We start from the raw sequence: 16,706 nt of genomic DNA on the forward strand, positions 1-16,706 counted from the left end.
TGGTGCGCACCCGGGTTCGATTGACGTCAGAATTTGTTTCTTTTTGATGATGTGAACACTGTCTTTGAACTCGGGTGCGCACCTGCGAACCGTACCCGAGTCCACTTAAAAAGGGTGGTCTGGGGTACGGTTCATGTGAATTCCAGTACGGTTAGCTTCTGATGAGAACACAATCTTACCAAAGCGAGCAATTCTATCCATTTTGGCACCTTCTCGTTTACAGCGGTTTGACAAGCAACATGGGTACATGCCGGCTTCAGCTTGATGACACAAGTGTACCGCGGTTCGGATACAAAAATCAAATGTGAACACAGTCCATCGGGGGCAGGGGGAGGGGAGAGCAATCGAACTCGGGTTCAGACCAGGCAAGTGTGAAAACACCCTAATGAAAGAAAAACTATTTCAGAACCTGCATTTAGGCTGGGTTCCCCCTCATGCGATACGGGAAACCGTGCAAATACTATGTGGGTTCCCGCATCGCACCTGAATCGCAGATCGGTTCACAGATCACAGTGCGAACTGTGAAATGGTACAGAAATTCGGATTGCGTGGGTGTGAACAACCACGCAATCCGATTCCAGTGCCGACCAAAAAAGGGGTCCTGTACCATTTTGGTCCGATTGCGATGCAAATTCAGCCATACAAACTGTATGGCTGAATTCCCATCGCACAAACATTGCATGTGGTCTGCGCAGGAATGCGGTGCGAATCACATGCAATGTTTGTGTTTGCAGTAGTGTGAACCCAGACTTAAATGTTATATTCTGATTGTTTGCTATACCATGTGACAGATGCAACATATCTTAGGCCACCTTATTGATTAAGGCACGGTTCACACCTATGCATTTTTTTAGTGCATTTTCAGTTTTGCAGAAACACACTACAATCCATTTACCATGGTTTCCTATGGGTCTTGGTGACATCTGTGCAATGTACGGAAAGGACCGGGGACTTTTTTTCTGGTTTTTGGTTCCATAGACTTCAATGGATCAAAAATGTGTATTAAAAAAGGCAAAATGCAACCTGCATAAGTGTGAACCAGGCCTATAACTTGTACTTCTGACAGCCCTAGCTCTAGCACAGCACTCTTACTTTCTTTATATAACATAATATAAAGTACTGGAAGGAATTGTAAAGTTGCCCATAGAATTGTGAGAACAGTCATTCATGCATGCACTATTCAACCTCCCAAAGGCAGGCTGTCCGCAGACATCCCTGCCAACCTTACAATGTGACTGGAGATGGAAGGGTTGGGGAGCCGCAAGCATGAACCTAGTGCCAGGTTATCAGAGAAGAAAAAGTAGCAATCAGCACAGGTTTTCTAACTTGTCCAATTAAATGTACCCTGCCAACAGCCTGCCTGACAGGTCATGGCCCTCCTAGAGACCCGAAATCGGCACATCATCAGTCTGCAACTGTAATCTCATTTCTATCCGTACCTTCAACCACACTTATGGTTTTTATTGAAATAACAATCAGTTAAATTCAAACTCATTTCTGAAAAGGATTACTATACATCTTGTAGACATGCTGATAACACTCAGAGTTATCATTACCATATTGTTTTTGGGACATAGTTTAACATGAAAGGATTATTCCCGTTCATAATAGCAAATTATAACAACTGTGTCAACACAAGCATTTTTTTCCGCTTGTGTTCCTCATTAATTTGTCTTTAGGTAACAGCAGCAAGTCAGAGCACTTGAGGTCAGCCATGATATTCTAATTTGGGAGCTGCGTAAAAGATGCAGTTTTTAAAGGATGTTTGACACAGTTCCAGGCAATACTTGAAGGAAACAATGCCTAATGATAAATTTAAGAATGTCCCAGCAACAAGCATTTAAATAAAGCCACCTAATAAAAAGTTTTCCATCTTCCGATCCTGAATAAATTGGCTGAAAAGGGCTGTTGGAAATAATACAGTGCTGAATACACTTCCCTCCATTGTTTTGTAATGAGCCCATTAAACAGAGCTCTCTGACTCCAGGCTGCACATTACACTGAGCTGCTCATTTTGACATGTGAATTATGACAATGTTAGCAATGGGATAAACTAGGGTAGAGCATATATCTGCCTTGCCAGTCTGTAGTCTGTCTCTACAGTTATCCTTCTTCGTATCAAAGCACCTTTTTGTAAAGTCGGTAGAACAGGAATGACAATTCTGGCATTTGTCAGAAGGCTACTGCAACTAAAAATATTAGTGTACTTGTTTTAATTGACTGGCTTAGACAGAATTAGCCCTGTCCTATTGCGAAATTAAAATTAATTTTACAGTTAGAGGTTGGCTTACAATACTTATACCATAAGAATATGTGACTTCAATAAAACATGAGTCAATCGCAGGTCAAGTGCTAAGCATCTGAGTAGATTCTAGCCTGGTCACCATTGTGTGTGGCCAAATTGGGGTGTTATTTTGTGAAGGGTCTTGGCCATGTGTTGATGCTGAATTTAGGCTAGAAATGTCCTCTTTACATATTTGCTGTGGGGTCAATATACATTTTTTTTACATATGGTTCTGATGAGCTGAAATTGGCATCATTTCTCACAAATCTCAGCTGGCATAATTTGCAAATATGTAAAGAGGACATTTCTAGCCTTAATTCAGCATTAACACTTGGCCAAGACCCTTAAACAAAATAACACCCCAATTTGGCCACACACAATGCTGACCAGGCTAGAATCTATGCTTAGCCCTTGACATGCGATTGACTCATGTTTTATTAAAGTCACATATTCTAATGGTATAAATCAGCCTTTTAAACCTTTTTTGCATGGAGAAACCTTTAAGGCGGTAGTAAACTGCACTTTAAAAAAAAAATACTAGCACATTATTAAATACTAACCTTAGAACAAAGCCCTCCAGCGGCACGCTGTTACCGATGATGGGGCTTTTTACCTTCACACCCGGTCTTCCCTCCAGGTTCAAGTGTTCCAGCCATCTGGTTGGCCAAGCCATGATGACATCATTATTGCACATGCAAGTAGGAGTCAGGGCCACGGCACAGAGCTCTAAAGGGACGGCACAGGTATGCTGTCCCTTCAGAGTGCATGCGCCAGTGATGTCATCGGCTTCATGCTGTGTGAATATCTTCTAAACAGTGCACGTTTAGGAGATATTCACTGTACCTACAGGTATGCCTTATTATAGGCTTACCTGTAGGTACAAGTAAAGAAATTTACTTTACTTCCACCTTAAAACAACTTTCAAGTCTCAGGAAACTCCCACCAATAACTACAATATCTACAGCTCACAGTACATTATCTCGATAGTCAGTGGCAAGAATGATTTTTACATCAGTGGTCAGTGAAAAAAAATGCTCCCCTTACAGATATACAGATAGCTAAAAATATCATTGTTGCCTGTGGTTAGATATCTAAGAGGCAGAAACTGCTAATTGCTCAAGGAACCCCTAACAACCTCTGGAGGAACCCTAGGGTTCTACAGAAACCTGGTTCAGAAAGTCTGGTATAAGTAAACAGTGAAACAAATTATTTCTTTTTTCTCGCCTGAAAATTTGTATCAGTTTGAAGAAAAGTTATGTAGTTGGCATTGAATAATTAAACAGTGTAAAATGTGTTATTGACTTCTTGCTGTAACATGTGGCCATTTAGACTTCCCTACTGCTGTTACAACTAAAAAAGGAAAATTTGCAAGCCCTCTTAAAACATCCCATGTAATTCCCTTATTCTCTCTATCGGGTCACTTACAGCGTCAGTTTATTTAAAATGTAATGACTCTATACATAGTATCCCATGGGACTGATGTGGCCTTACCATGCTTTTCACCATACATTACTGAAAATTATTGCAACCTCTAATGCATAACATCAGCCACTCAAAAAACTAGCCCAAGAGCATGCATTTATAATTTATGTTGTATATGGCCTTTCTAATATATTAGTTTGAGAGCTGTAGATTAACTGTATACAATCTGTGATATATACTATGTCCAGAAGGAATTAAAGAAGCTTCTAAGTCCCAAGTAAATTGCATTTAGTGAAGCTGCATCACAAGTTTCCTATTTCCCCGTAGCACCAATTGTAAAACCTGGCACTGTTACATGGCTATCTAGATATGATAATGTTCTTTAAACACTATTCTATGTAAAAGACCAGAACTTATAGGTAATACACTTAAAGAGGTATGGGGATTGCCATTGTTGACTTCCTTCTGAATATGCTGGTTGCCTAGCTTCAATACCTTGGGACACTGACTGGATCAAGCATGCAATCAAGTCAGAACTCTTCATACTTGTCCTGGGTCAGTGAATTAAAAAGCACCTAATCCATTAAAACTGCCTGCTCTGTCTAATTAAGGTGGTTGTAATTACAGAGATAGAGAGTCTGAAAGAAAACAGCTACTGTTCTCTTTTATATAGGACTATGGGACATCAGTGTCATGGCGGTACCCTATAATAAACTTTGTTTTAAATATTAAGATATATAAATAGTAAGAATGTATAAAACATAAAAAATGTAAAACAGAATTGACCTAAAACCATTACAGATGTACCTTAAGAATGTCAAGCAGACAAAGACATCAGTGAAATTAGGGACCATCCTATGTAACTACACAAAGTCTCAAAATCACAAGTCAATTTTTTTTTTTTTTTAACGATTCAAACGGTTCCTTTATTGAATTAAAGTGGAATGACACATTTACAAGATAAGCAAATCCATACCAGCAAAACAGAAGATACAGTAGCAAGCAAATAGTACTGCAGCAAAACAATACAATCACATAGGAGTACATTTTCTAACCCTCCCTCCGTACCTCTGCCCCAGGGAACACCACATCTATAGCAGGGCCAGCACCTGCACCTGCACCTAGCTCATAGGTGCCAGCCAAGGCTGCCAGACCCTGTCAAATTTTTTAGGACAATTTCGCAACAGGTAGGTCAATTTGTATCGTGGCAGGACAGCATCTATGGAGTGTTCCCAGGAGACCACCGAGGGGGGGGGGGGGTGAAGGGGCGATCCACTTCAGAATTATCTCTCTCTCTTGGCATAGTACAGTAGATAAGTGATAAGCAGTTTCGTGGGCCTAGGTCTCTGATCATCGTCCGCAATACCCAATAGGGCCAGGGCAGGCGAGACCGGAAGAGCCATTCCCAACCTGTGATTAATAACATCAAAGACTTGCAGCCAAAACTGTGCTACCTTAGGGCAGTCCCAAAACATATGCAAGAAAGTCCCCACCATAGTCAGGCAGCGCGGGCAGTTCGGAGATCTCTGGGGGAAGATTCTATGTAATCTATGAGGGGTGTAGTAGGTTCTGTGCAAAACTTGGTCTGAATCTCTGGCAGAAATCATCAATTTAGTACCAGTCTCAAAACAATCCTCCCAGTCCTCCCTGTCCATCACAAGTCAAATTGACTTTTACCTGTAAAATTAATTTATGAATGTTACCGTATATATGTGAAAATGGTAGATGGCAAGAAATTAATTAAAATTCTTCTACACACCAGAACTAAATGATTACACTCACACCCTCTTGCAGTGCCAAGAAGAACAGAAACATTGTCCTACAGGCCACACTTGTAATCAAAAGAGAGTATATGCATACATCTTTAAGAATATACTGCTATGAAACTCAATGCACACAAGCCCTTCCCTTGTTCTTTTTCATTATAAGGCTTCTTGTTAAAAATGGGAATTCCTTACAGTACTGGATATACAAAAGGAGGAGCATGCCTTTCATCTATTCATAAGGAACAATGTACAGATTTTTTGAAGGAAGCTCCTTCAAAAATGCAGCAATGCAGATTCTAACCTTTTTGGGCCTCCTTAGTGTTAAGTAGCACCACCATGTACCAACCCTCAAACCTTGCATTTCCAATATAAATCTATTTGTGGCAACTAGAATACATTTTCTATGCTTCTTCTAATGAGGACTGATCTGTAATCAGTATCTATGGGTGAGGAAGTACCATCACTCTTTGCATCTTGTCATTAAAAAATAATCTGCAATGAGAAAAATACAGGGAAGCCATTGCTGACCTCCTTCTGAGTCACTGACCTGGAACAAGTATGTGAATTAGAAAGTCAGAACGCTCTGCATAATTGTTCCAGGTCAGCACCTCTTAAAGTATTGAAGCCATTAGATCAGCATGACAGGTAGGTAACTAGCATTTTTAGAAAGAGAGGTCAGCAATGGCAGTCTCCATATTCTCTCATTACTGGTTTCCATTTAATGCAAGCGTAACATTAAAGGCAAACCTCAGTCAGCCATTACAGTAGTAAGAGGGCTTCACTTTAGGTCACCTGATGATAAATAATGTAAATAATGATGCTAGCTACAATTCTGTAGGCAAAGCTATGCTTATGGCTCTCATTGATCTGGCATGTTGTTTAGCAGCTATCTCCATGTCCTCCATTTCAATAAATTGTCACCTGAAAACCAAAAGGTACGCGTATTACAACAAGGACTGCCTGCTAAGATCTAGTGCTAATGTAAAACACTACATTAGAATGCAATAAACATTTACAAGGCAGGCTTTCCATTATCCTGTTAAATGACCCTATGACCTATTGCGCACACACACAGATGAAGCCAATTTTATTGCATAAGGTAATGAAATGAACATGAAACGTGATGTGTTAACACTTGAATAGTGTTTATTGCTGTTCTTTTTACATGTGCCAGGAAGATAATATGTGCATTTGCCCTTAAATATATGTTCTATCTATAGTAGTTAGGTGTGTGTGTGTTAGGCAGCACCTTGCTCACACTCCATCTACCTAATATAGCAATTAGGATTACAGTTCCTTCCATGAAGATATATTAAGTATATATTGGAAGAAGTATTGCATGCCACTAGTACTGCACTGAGCATTAAATGCAGCACCGGCATAGAAATTATAGTAGCCAACATTTTGGTAAATCCCTAAAACACCTGTGTTTAAGAATGTATTCTACTTTTGATGCACTTTGTCCCAAGTGTAGGATAAGGTATTGGTAGTAGTAAATGGTATTTTATGAAAAGAAACTGATTGTTATTGAGTAAGCCACATGAGCTTACATCGGCCCACAAATGCTTATACAAAGTCATTCGGGAATTTTGCCAAATTTACCAGACAACCAGTCTGAGTGGCCGCAAATATTTTTGCTGTCTAGTTGGAGTACATGATTTACCTTCATCTTCTCATAAACCCCAATATTTGTAGTTATAAGAAAGGCAAAGCTACCCCCCTCCCCAACCACCATCACCCCGGGACAGGACAACTAACAACTATGGCAACTTCTGCCTCACAGTCATAAACATTTCTTAGGTCAAAATATTTCCATACTTTCCTTTAGAGCCAGTTCACACTAGCTTGAGAATGCTTGTCTGAAGAGCTGTGCATATTGACGACATTCACAAACCAAGAACATAAAGCAGCTTTCTTGAAGCCCTTAAAGCACCCTTCAGATCCAGAAGTAATGAAAACAGATCTTATTAGAAGTTCTGGCTGTAGCTTTAGGCAAGCTTAAAACCAAATGCTTGATATAGCCTACTAAAACTTGTTTAAAGCTTCAACTAGAATCCCATTGTAATCCATAGTCAAACCAAATGCTTGCTGAAGGATGCTGAACCTCGTTTAAAGCTACAACCACAATCCCATTGTAATTTATATTCTATATTCCAACCCCAAAGCTGCAGTGTACTTTAAAACCTGTGCTCAGCTAAAATCAATTAAATCAATGACTGACCACTTAGGCACCAAGTGCTGCATTATGGGAGGTAAGGGGGAGCAAACTGGTATGCTTCATACCTGCACTCACCAGGTTTTTCATAGGACTGCAGCAGCACATTGGGGAGACAGATGGTGCTTTGTTACCTGCTATACAGTAACTGTGTTAAATTCATTGATTTTAATGGAGTGCAGGTTTGGTATATGGGCTTCAAGAAAGCTGCCTAAAGCTTGTTAAATGCCTACTGTGCCCATTGCTCTTCAGAATCAGCGTCCCTGGTGCATTATACCCCTATATTCTACAGTACTAGGCAATTCCCAGACTGGTGATCCAGCACTTCTTGCAGATGTTAGGACAGGGTGAGTGTGTGCTTCATTGGGCTGCAGAGAATCAATCAACCCTTAGATAACTGTAGATAGTAGAATAGCCCATACTGATCAATATTGTTAAGCAGTCCACACACAGCATTTTTTGCAGTACCTTAAGTCTTTGTTTGAAATATCAAAGCATTTTACTGCAGTCCTAGTGGCCATAATACTACACAATATACGGGACAAGCATGCTCCACTAAACTGCAGCAGAGCACACCAAATACCCATTGTGCTCTGCTCATCAGAATCTGCAACTCTATGACTCTACTTTTCTTTTTATGTCATTTCTGATGTAAATGGCTCATATGATAGCAATTATGTAGCTTATACTATAGTAGTAAAATAAACCAGTTTTCAACATTGAGCAATGTATAAACCTTTTTGAAGGCAGACTTTGAAAGTTACATTCTTAAAATATAAAAAAAAATGAAGATCCCATGCTTGCCTACATGACATTTTAGAAATGTCTTATAGTAATGATTTTCTTTCTGAAATATCCATTGGCAACCATTAAATGTAGTGGGTTCATTTGTAGTGCTGCAAGGACCAGGGATGTAAGGTTACCAATAGCAACCAGTTATTAAAATCTTCATCAATGGAGTAAGAACAGTAGATGACGTGTTGTTGACTACTATGGGTTAGTGCATCTTTTTTAACCTTTTTAGATCTATATAAGTTTTTCCTTTATATAGCAAACAACTGAATTACTGAGCGCGTTATATTTTTTAAATAATATATTTATAAATGTAACAACGTGAAAAAATATTTACAGTGTCTAAAAAGTATTCAATGAAGGATGTCAACATGCAGCTTATTTTGTCTAATCAGAGTATTCTTAGAGATGAACTGCCCCCTCTAATAATTGCTGTGCTCCCTACCGCACAAAAGACATCTGGTGCAGTGATTTCATAGCATCCGCTTCTCAAATAAGGCTTCCCATCTCTTCCAGTAAAGTCCACCAAGCATACATTCTATAAATTGTGAGGCTGAGGAGCTGCTGATGCATGTCTCAGGGTGCCAACGTAGGTTCTACACCACCGAAAGGCGAAGGCAATCTATTAGGCAAGCACTTACTGACAAACAGGCACATCTGTACCGCTTAAACCTCTCCATTACCTTTCTGCAATAATTTATGCCAGGTTCAACTCCAACGCTGAGAGGTTATTGGCTTTGAGGGTTCCACTGCAGAAACACCCTGCTAACACCCTAGCACAGCCTTAAAGCCTTTAAACATAGCATTCTAAAGTGTAAATTGAACTAATCTTTAAAGAGGCTGTCTGCTCAACACAGCAACCATGCTTATCTATAAAACATCAGCTGAGTGAAACAGCCAAAGCTTCATTTAGAAAGGGAGAGCAGCAAAATGCCAAAATCTCAGCAAAACACATCTGTGTGCCATCGACACTTGCAAAGACCTTTCACTGTCATCATAATTCAAAAACCTCCTCTATAATTCAAATGTCATACATCTAGTGACATGGAAGGAACATGCACAGAGTGGGAACCTATACTCACTGTAATGAGTTCTATTCTTATAGACTTCAGATTTAGATCACAATGATCTGTCATCAGAAAAATCTGGGCAGAAATCAGTGCAAAAGAGGACGTAGTGCCACGCTTTAAATGGATAAGGACACACCGCCTGTACAAGCTTAGTGGGTTTAGTGAAGAGAAGGGTTTAATGAAGCTGTAAGGGATCCAGTGCAACAGAAGGATGCTTTACTGGGCACAGATCTGTGGGATGTTTGAAAAGCAGCAGCACATTGTCCATTGCCCATATTCAATGAGCATGCTGCAGTAAAACAGAGATCAGGAAATGTGCTCTTCCACATGCAGCAGTTCTCTACAATTCCACAATGCACAGATCTTCCTGAATCCCATAGCAGCAGAATGATGGATCCTGTACTGTATCCCAGCCTATGTACATAAGCCATAACCTGAGGCTCAAACACTGCATTCATTTAAAAGGCTGTCTTGCAGCCAAATCGACCAATTCAGTAACCTAGGTCACTGAAAATGCATATAGATATATATATATATCATTGAAAAACATAACTCTTGGATATACTTTCTTATGTTTATGGTATATACACCAATGGCAGTGCTGTAAACCAATGTTTTCATCAAACCTTCTTACATTTTTCTAATGCAATCTTTTGTGGAAAATGAATAAATCTTCTGTGAAATTTGAGTGAAAATAGGCTAAAATTTTGCATTTTCATTTGTAAAATTAATATCTGGGCCCCTTTGGAACATGCAAGTCTTCCAATGCTGTAGGATTAGGATATGGCACGTTGCTTCCTACCCTAATAGCACATAATATTGCACAGGCAGGCTCAGGGGGTCTAAGGCATAGGTCTGCCTATACTAACCATTCAAGTTCTATCTTTACCCTATGCAGATCTAAAATGTAAAGTGACTTTCTGCCTTGAAATAGCCTACAAATAAGGTTTCTATACAATCTGCTGTATATGCTGAAACATTGTAAAAGAGAGCTCATCCTACATCCCTGCTCTGGATGGGAGTCATGTGTGAGTGGTCCCTGCTAGCCTCTGCACAGAGATGCTCAGCCTGTTCTAGACACATTTATCCTGATAATGATTATTCTGGTCTGTGGGCACTGTATAGAATTCTGGTGCCCCAGGTCCCATGGGCAGTGTGTATAACTGGTGTCCCAGGTCCCATGGGCAGTGTGTATAACTAATGCCTCCGGTTCCATAGGCAGTGTGTATAACTAATGCCTCAGGTTCCATTGGCAGTGTGTATAACCGATACCCAAGGTTCCATGGAGATTTATAAAGCTCTGGTGCCCCTGCTTCCATGAGAAGTGTATATAACTGGTGCTCTGGGTTCTTTTGGCTGTGTCAATATCTCTGGTGCCTCGGATCCTATTGGCAGTGCATTTAACTCAGGTGCCCCAGGTTCAATGGGATTTATCTATGATGTCCCAGGCTCCTTAAGTGGTGTATATAGCTGGTGCCCTAGGTTACATGGGGATTGTATATACCTGGTGATCCAAGTTCCATGGGCAGAGTATATAACTGGTTCCCTGGGTTCCATGGGCAAAGTACATAATTGGTGCCTAGGTTCCACTGGCAGTTTATCTAACTCTGGTTCCCTATGCTCCATGGGCAGTGTTTATAACTGGTGCCCCAGATTTCATGGGTATTATATAAAACTGGTGCCCCAGGTTCTATGGGCAGATTATATAACAGGTGCCCCAGGTTTCATGGGTAGTGTACATAACTTGTGTCCCAGGTTCAATGGGCAGTATTTTCACTGGTGTCCCAGGTTCAATGAGCAGTATTAACACTGGTGTCCCAGGTTCAATGAGCAGTATTAACACTGGTGTCCCAGGTTCAATAGGCAGTATTATCACTGGTGTCCCAGGTTCAATGGGTAATAATATTGCTGGTTTCCCAAGTTTAATGGACAGTATTATCACTGGTGCCCCAGGTTCAATGGGCAGTATTATCACTGGGGTCGCAGGTTCAATGGGCAGTATTATCACTGGTGCCCCAGGTTCAATGGGAAGCATTATCACTGGGGTTGCAGGTTCAATGGGCAGTATTATCACTGGTGCCCAAGGTTTAATTAGCAGTATTATCACTGGTGCCCCAGGTTCAATAGGAAGCATTATCACTGGTGCCCCAGGTTCAATGGGAAGCATTATCACTGGGGTTGCAGGTTCAATGGGTAGTATTATCACTGGGGTTGCAGGTTCAATGGGCAGTATTATCACTGGTGCCCCAGGTTCAATGGGTAGGATTATCACTGGTGCCCCAGGTTCAATGGAAAGCATTATCACCGGTGCCCCAGGTTCAATGGACAGAATTATCACTGGTGTTCCAGGTTTAATGGGCAGTATTATCACTGGGGACCCAGGTTCAATGGGTAGTATTATCATTGGGGACCCAGATTCAATGGGCAGTATTATCACTGGGGACCCAGGTTCAATGGGCAGTATTATCACTAAGGACTCAGGTTCAATTGGCAGTATTATCACTGGGGACCCAGGTTTAATGGGCAGTATTATCACTAAGGACCCAGGTTCAATGGGCAGTATTATCACTGGGGTCCCAGGTTCAATTGGCAGTATTATCACTGGGGTCGCAGATTTGATGAGCAGTATTATCACTGAGGACCCAGGTTCAATGGGCAGTATTATCACTGGTGCCCCAGGTTTATTGGGCAGTATTATCACTGGGGTTACAGATGCAATGGGCAGTATTATCACTGGTGCCCCAGGTTTATTGGGCAGTATTATCACTGGGGTTACAGATGCAATGGGCAGTATTATTACTGGTGCCCCAGGTTCAATGGGCAGTATTACCACTGGGGTCACAGATGCAATGGGCAGTATTATTACTGGGGTTACAGATGCAATGGGCAGTATTATTACTGGTGCCCCAGGTTCAATGGGCAGTATTATCACTGGGATCCCAGGTTCAATGGGCAGTATTACCACTGGGGTCACAGATGCAATGGGCAGTATTATTACTGGTGCCCCAGGTTTATTGGGCAGTATTATAAAGCGGAGGTGCCACATAGTACCCCCTGCAGTGAGGAGCAGGCTGGGCTCTCCTCCAGGGATCAGTCATCCTACACTTATATTAGCTCCTTGGGGTCGGCGTCATCCAGTATAATCCCACTGCAGTGATCGGTAATGTTGAACCACAGATGTAGCCATGATGGCTCTAATGCTCCGACTTGATGTGCCCTTGCCTGTGTCTTGTCATTGGCCCCGGATCAGACCTGAAGGACATAGAGATGGCCCTATAATATCCGATAATAATATAGAAATGTTGGAGATCGCACGTTCTGGGGGCCCCTGTCATACCGCAGTACTGCTCCCCTAACTCCAGTGAGCTGAACCCCCATAATACAAGGCATGCCATAGCAGAGAGGAGATCTCAGGTGTACCAGGCATGGCCAGGGGAAGGTGCAGGTGGAGCTGCCCCCCTCCCTCCCTTGGCACAGAAGATCAGGCAGAAAATGTGCCAGCACCTGGCATCTCACCCCTCACCCCCAGATGGTATGAATCAGGTAGTGGCACTCCTCTCCTCTCCCCCCTATTAGATCTTACCTGGGAGATGATCTCCTTCTCCCCCTTCCTTCACAGCAGCAGCCGCATTGACGCTGCAGATGGAACCTTTCCCAACATCACATCCCCTAATCCTCCCCAGACATCGGAGCTCAGGTACTTCTCTCCTCTCTGCAGCAGGCACCGAGCACACCTTTGTAGAGGAGGGATGACGGTTGCGGCAATCAGCTCTCCCCCTCCCTTGGCTCCCCTGGCTCCGATTATCCGGATGGCATGGACGGCGGCTCCGCTCCCTGCGCCCGCCTGCTCTCCTTTCCTCCGCCGCCTTCTGCTGCTTCCAACGGGGGCGATAGATCCAGCCAATAGACACCCGCTTTCCAAAAAGCCAGATGATGGGGCTGCGCCAGGTGGACGGATCCCTCCTCCTTCTCCTCCAGGCCAGGTGTTGTCAGCTCAGCTGTCACCTTCATACATCCCGGGCTCTTCCAGTCTCCATCCTTCCAGCCATCCAAAGTTTGCTGTAATGCTGTGTGTGTGCTGGATGGAGAGACACTAGCAAGCCTTCAACTTCCAGCTGCCTGGCTTGTGCTCCAGAGTCCTCCCCCTCTCCTTACTCACCAGTGACATCTACGATCTGCAGCCTGATTGGGCTAATTGTACATTTTTATTGCCAGCACAGAGGCAACATCTCAGGAAAAGGAGATGCATATGCTTTGCTTTTAGCTTTTATTTTCCTGGACCTGTTCTCTAAAGTAACAGTTTAGGAAGACAGTGAATTAAAGGCTGCTGAACCCCCCTTTTCCATTGGCTTTTGATGAGTAAGATACTAACATCGGGGTATAAAGTCATTCACAACTCTGCCACAAGCTATGTAGCCAACCTTGTCCCAAAATATCATCCCAGCCATTCTTCTTGGTCTGCCAAAGACATGGCTAACCTGATCATAAAATATCACCTAAATTGTCCTCTTTGCTCCTCCCAATAAATTTTCCACCGCCAGCCTAAAATATCAGTGAAATCATCCTCCTTGCTCCTCCGAAGATATTGCCAACCTTGTTCCAAAATGTTACCCAAATCATTGTCCTCACTCCTCCCAAGGCAATCGCAAATCTCAACCCAAAATATCACCCAAACCATTCTTCTTGGTCTGCCAAAGACATCGCTAACCTAATCCTAAAATATCACCTAAATTGTCCTCTTCGGTCTTTCGAAGACATTGCCAATCTCATCCCCGAAATATCACCTAAACCATTCTCCTTGCTCCTCCCGAGTCATAGACACTGTCATTCCAAAATATAACTGAAATCATCCACCTTGCTCCTCCCAAGATATTGCCAACCTCGTCCAAAAATATCACCCAAACCATCCTCCTCAGTCTGCCAAAGACATCACTAACCTTTTCCTAAAATATCACCTAAATCATCCTCTTCAGTCCTTTGTAGACATTGCCAATCTCATCCCAAAATATCACCTAAACCATTCTCCTCGCTCCTCCCGAGTCATCAGCACTGTCATTCAAAAATATAACTGAAATCATCCTCCTTGCTCCTCCCCAAGATATTGCTAACCTCATCCAAAAATATCACTAAAATCATTCTCCTCGGTCTGCCAAAGATATCACTAACCTCGTCCTAAAATATCACCTAAATCGTGCTCTTCGGTCCTTTGTAGACATTGCCACCGTCATCCCAAAATATCACTGAAATCATCTTCCTTGATACCCAAACCATTCTCCTCCCTCCTCCCAAGGCAATCGCCAACCTCATCTTAAAATATCACTTAAAATTGTCCTCTTCAGTCATTTGAAGACAATGCCATTCTCATCCTAAAATATTACCCAAATCTTTCTCCACGCTCCTCCCAAGGCATCGCCACTGTCGTCCCAAAATATCACTGAAATCATCCGCCTTGCTCTTCGTAAGACATTGTCAACCTCGTCCCAAATTATTACCCAAACCATGCTTCTTGCTCCTCCCAAGGCAATCACCAACCTCATCCTAAAATATCACCTAAATCCTTCAAAGACATTGCCAATCTCCACCCAAAATATTATCCAAACCACTCTTCTTACTCCTCCCAAGACATCGCCACTGTCATCCCAAAATATCACTGAAATCACCCTCTTCGCTCCTCCTAAGACATTGCCAACTTCGTCTCAAATATTTCCCAAACCTTCCTCCTTTCTTCTCTCAAGGCATTGCCAATCTCATTCCAAAATATTACCCAAACCATTCTCCTCGCCTTTCCCAAGATATTGCCAACCTCATCCAAACCATCTGCCTCACTCCTCCCAAGACCTACTATGCAACTTCCTCATTACCTCCTCCTATGTTCACCTCCAGGACTTCTTCAGACCCTTTCCTATCCTCTTTAACTCTATTCCCCAATCAGTGCAGTTGTCTTCTAACCTGTCTTTAGGCAATCCCTAAAAACACATCTCTCTAGGAAGGCCTATCCCACCCAATAAACTGAACTTTTACCTTCTCCATCAGCTTATCTCGCACAGTTATTACATTTTGTATTACTTGACCCTCCCTCTCCTCTGAACCCTGTGTTGATTTTTATTGTATACTGTCTCCCTTTAATTTGTAAAGAGCTGCACAAACTGTTGGGGCAAATAATTACTTGATCCCCTGCAGATTTTGTAAGTTTGCCCACTTACAAAGAAATGAAGGGTCTATAATTTTTATCAGAGGTGTATTTTAAATGATAGAGACAGAATATTAACCCAAAATTCAGAAAAAACACATGATACAAGTGTTATAAATGGAGTTGCAGCTCAGTGAATAAAATAAGTATTTGATCCCCAAGCAAAACCTGACTTAGTACTTGGTAGAGAAACCCTTGTTGGAAAGCACAGAGGTAAGACATTTCTTGTAGTTAGTGACCAGGTTTGCACACATCACTGGAGGGATTTTGGTCCATTCTTCTTTACAGATCTTCTCCAAATCCTTAAGGTTTCTTAACAACTCGACGTTTCAGCTCCCTCCATACATTTTCTATAGGTTTAAGGTTTTGGGACTGACTAGGCCACTCCATGACCCTAATGTGCTTCTTCTTGAGCCACTCCTTTGTTGCCTTGGTGGTAGGTTTCGAGTCATTGTCATGCTGGAAGACCCACCCACGACCCATCTTCAGTGTTCTGAGTGAGTGGAAGAAGGTTCTCATTCGAGATTTTACAATTCATGGCCCCGTACATTGGCCTCTCAATGATGCAAAGTTGGTCTCTACCTTTACCAGAGAAAACAGCCCCAAAACATCATGTTTCCACCTTTGTGGATGACTGTGGGGATGGTGTTCTTAGGGTCATAGTCAACATTATTCTTCCTCCAAACACGGCAAGTTGAGTTAATGCCAAAGAGATTCATTTTGGTCTAATCTGACCACAGGATTTTCTCCCAATACTTCTCTGAATAATTTAAATGTTCATTGGCATGACTGTATATGTGCCTTCTTGAGGAGGGGGGCTCTCCATGTTTTCAGGAAGAAAAAAAGCTGACTATGACCCTAAGGGGGGAGGGGGGTCAATGGAGAACAATTTCAAGAAAATCAGGAGCTAAGAGTATGAGGGACACAGCACATTAATAGTAAATCATGTCCTTTGTGCTGATTTTAT

At 42.1% G+C, this 16,706-nt stretch overlaps 1 protein-coding gene across 2 annotated transcripts in view; it reads right to left on the minus strand.

The window, feature by feature from the left end:
- Positions 1 to 13,148, minus strand: part of PLXNA4 (plexin A4) — a 965,210-nt gene extending 952,062 nt beyond the window's left edge. The window contains exon 1 of one of the 2 annotated variants that reach the window (XM_082255302.1): positions 13,133 to 13,148. The gene's annotated coding sequence lies outside the window, so the exon portion shown is untranslated. Of the gene's footprint in view, positions 1 to 8,924; positions 8,978 to 13,132 lie in introns of those variants that run through there. The other variant, XM_082255301.1, reaches the window with a different exon arrangement.
- Between the last annotated feature and the right edge of the window lie 3,558 nt (positions 13,149 to 16,706).

This window comes from Pelophylax lessonae (genome assembly GCF_965119305.1).
Source record: "Pelophylax lessonae genome assembly, chromosome: 4".
In the NCBI taxonomy this organism is placed as follows: Eukaryota; Metazoa; Chordata; class Amphibia; order Anura; family Ranidae; genus Pelophylax; species Pelophylax lessonae.